Source organism: Plecotus auritus, assembly GCF_963455305.1.
Source record: "Plecotus auritus genome assembly, chromosome: 2".
Classification (NCBI taxonomy): domain Eukaryota; kingdom Metazoa; phylum Chordata; class Mammalia; order Chiroptera; family Vespertilionidae; genus Plecotus; species Plecotus auritus.
This window is the reverse complement of record NC_137771.1, coordinates 72227891-72231542: the sequence shown is the minus strand read 5'-3', so window position 1 is coordinate 72231542 and position 3652 is coordinate 72227891.

The following is a 3652-nucleotide window of genomic DNA, read 5'->3' as shown; positions in this document are numbered from 1 at the left end:
ACCTTTGCCTGGTAAAATTGTTTTAATTGTGTCAGGGCCAGGATTTTTGTGTGCCTTCTTTTCTGTGTTAGTAGCTTTCTTTCCGACGCACCAGTCGAAACATGTAGACAGCTGACAAGACATGCCAAAGGAACTCCTGCCATCTGGTGGACAGACAGAGCTTCACAATGCATAGAAAATTAGCATTACTAGTATCAGGACCACAGCATCCCAGATTATGGCAATTTTCTATTCAGTGGTTTAAAAGCCCTGATGTGCTTTAAAAAAAAAAGAAAAAGGAAAAGAAAAGAAAAGAAAAGAAAAGAAGAGAAAAGAAAAGAAAAGAAAAGAAAAGAAAAGAAAAGAAAAGAAAAGAAAAGAAAGAAAAGAAAAGAAAAGAAAAGAAAAGAAAAGAAAGAAAAGAAAAGAAAAGAAAAGAAAAGAAAAGAAAAGAAAAGAAAAGAAAAGAAAAGAAAAGAAAAAGAAAGAGGTTAACGAATAAGAATATTCTCAGGCAATGCTCCCTTGTAGGGGGTAAATGAAGGGAAACTAGGAGAAGAAAGGAAGAAAAATGTGTCAACGTTATACTTAGGGAGCATGTTCTCACTTATTTCTCGAGACAATGAGGCAGGCATACAAACCCCATCTTATAGCTGAGTCTTACAAGTCTCACAGTGCAGGGAAGAGCCCGACTTAAGGGGTTTATGCTATGCTGCCTGTAGTCGGGGTTCATTTTTAATCAACAAAGGGTAAGTAAAGGGCATTAGTTCTCCTGTTTACATCTATACTTTTAAGTGTGAGAATCTCAATGAAAATACTATGGCCCCAGGCAGCTCAAAAGACATTAGAAGACTCTCCACTTTACTCAGTAATGTACACATTACCTGGTTCCCAAAGCAGAGAGAGCCTCAAGTACCACACTACAATGGACATATCCTCAAAGCTGAAAAACTGGAACCCATTTCTAACAATTTCACACTACTTCTGGTTGAGAGAGACATGCTTAGACATACAACTTGGGTACAGAAATGTTGAAATTCTCAGAACACATCAATGAGGACTGACATTTTTGGAATTAAAACTGTCTCAGAAAAAGTCAAGATGAATTGGGTCCTGCATATCTGAAACTGAATCCCAGTAGCAAAGCATAATCAAGTGTGTATATAATGCTTTCCTATAGTAATTTATAAATACTTATAAATCCTTAAAACAAGTTGATTTGATTTTTATAATGCTTAGCACACAGTAGGAACTACAAACATGATTATAATAATTATAACATTTTTGCTCACTTGCCTCTTACTCAAGGATGTGAAGGGTTATTACAGACAAAATTTTCACCAGCTGTTCTGTCTCTAGAGGCAAAGCATTGGAAAAGGAATACGGGCAAATTGAAGTGGAGAGAAATTAGAACTGATATGGCTGGGATGGGGGTGGGGAGCTGGGAAATCTTAAAACAGACTACCAAGGGGAAACAGTATAATCCTGTAGATGTTTAAGAGTAAAAGGGGCTGTCCTTGGGCTAGGATTATTCTGGTGAGGTTTGGAAATTCCCCCTGGCTTCAGGTTCCTAGTCAAACTAAAGTTTTGACCAAGTACCTGAGTTTCTAATGTGGTGATAAGAAATGTGTGTGTGTGTGTGTGTGTGTGTGTGTGTGTGTGTGTGTGTGTGTGTGTGTGTGTTGGGGGTGGGCATGAAAGTATCTACGTTTATAATCTGGGTATAGGAAATAAGGAAATAATCACTTTGGTTGGAATGATCAGAGATACACAGATTGAAGGGAAAGGCATTGTAGATAATGGCTAACGTCCAAACTAAAAGTCCAAAGAAAGACCCCATTGGGGCTATTCTGAATCTAAAGCTTGGCATTAAAATTTTGCTTTCATTTAAATTACATATTTATTGGGAGGAGGGGTAAGAAGGAGATGGTCTACTGGAAAGAGATTATATAAGGTTTTGGACATGATCCCTGTAGGGGGCATGCAGGAGGCAGCAGATTCATGTTTCATTCTCTCCCTCTCCCTTCCTCTGTTTCTAAAAATCAATAAACTATTCTTTTAAAAAAATAATAATGAGTTTTCTTTTTCATGAGGAGTACACATTTGATATGGACATCGATTATATATGGAGTTTTAAAATAAGAAATTAAAAGAACACTCAGAATACGAGGCATTCATATCACAAACCTTGGGGAAAAGTGTGAAGGAGCATTGCTAATATTTGTCTAAAGATTACTCACATACACACAAATATGAAGGGACTGGTTTTGTTTTCAATCAGAACATTTGAGTGTAGGAAGACCAGCAACATGCCAGAAGAAATAAACTTGCACTGGGTAAAAACATTAAGATGAGTGTCTAGAAAAATTCAGAGGTGGCTGGATTCCCCAGCCTCCTGCTCCCTTTGCTTATGGACAGAGTTAAAATAACAATGTGAGGCTACAGAGCCCTACATCTGTTTCTGATTCACTGTCTTGGTCTTGTCCTAGTTGGAGTAATTTCTAGATCATATGCTACATTCTTCAGAGAAGTTACAGAAGGAATTTACACAATAGGCAAATACATAATTAAATAAACACATATAAAAACCCATCGAATGTAGATAAGGAGCATATGCAAAAATTCTGATTACAAAGAAATTACAAAATGGCTCTTGTATTTTCTGATCTGTACTACTTACCCTCCCTCCCCAGCTGACAAAGCCCATCCCTGATTCATGCCTCGTTCCCAAATAGAGTGAATGATATTGGCCTCCTCTAAATTTGGAACTAGAGGTAAATCTAGAAGCTATTTATTCTCAATTTGCCTTCATAAGTTAACATTAAATTTTCTTGTGCTATAAACCTGTTACTCTCCTCAAAGAACTGCTTCAGTAGGGTCCAATGTGTTAAATTTATTTTTTTTTTAAGATTTTAAAAAACGTTTTTATTGATTTCAGAGGGAGAGAGAGAGAGATAGAAACACCAATGATGAGAGAGAATCCTTGTTCGGCTGCCTCCTGCATGCCCCCTACTGGAGATCAAGCCTGCAACCCAGGCACCTGCCCTGACTGGGAATTGAACCGTGACCTCCTGGTTCATGGATCGACACTCAACCACTGAGACACACTAGCCTGGAAGTAATAATGTGTTAATTTAAAAGAACATTTTACCCATGGTGCAAGCTTAAATTAAAATTCTAAACCATTGACATCTGTTTTCTAGTCATCTTTCTTGCCTTATAAAAGCTATATACACACTTGCCAAATAAGTTTTTGTTATCCTCTAGAATTCTTTTCCATATATTATTTTGTCAAAATTTTAAAGCATTTAAATCAGACATCAAGGACAGTATATTATTTTAGTTCACTTTCTTTTTTTTTAATTTTTTTTTTTCTTTTTTACAGAGAGGAAGGGAGAGGGATAGAGAGCCAGAAACATCGATGAGAGAGAAACATTGATCAGCTGCCTCCTGCACACCCCCCACTGGGGATGTGTCCGCAACCAAGGTACATGCCCTTGACTGGAATCGAACCTGGGCCCCTTCAGTCCGCAGGCCGACGCTCTATCCACTGAGCCAAACCAGTTAGGGCTTAGTTCACTTTCTTTTATTGAGGAAAAAAAAAAAATGAGCATTTCAAACTGAGTTCAAACTATTTTGCAATTGCTTTTCTGAACTTCATCTTTATAATTTC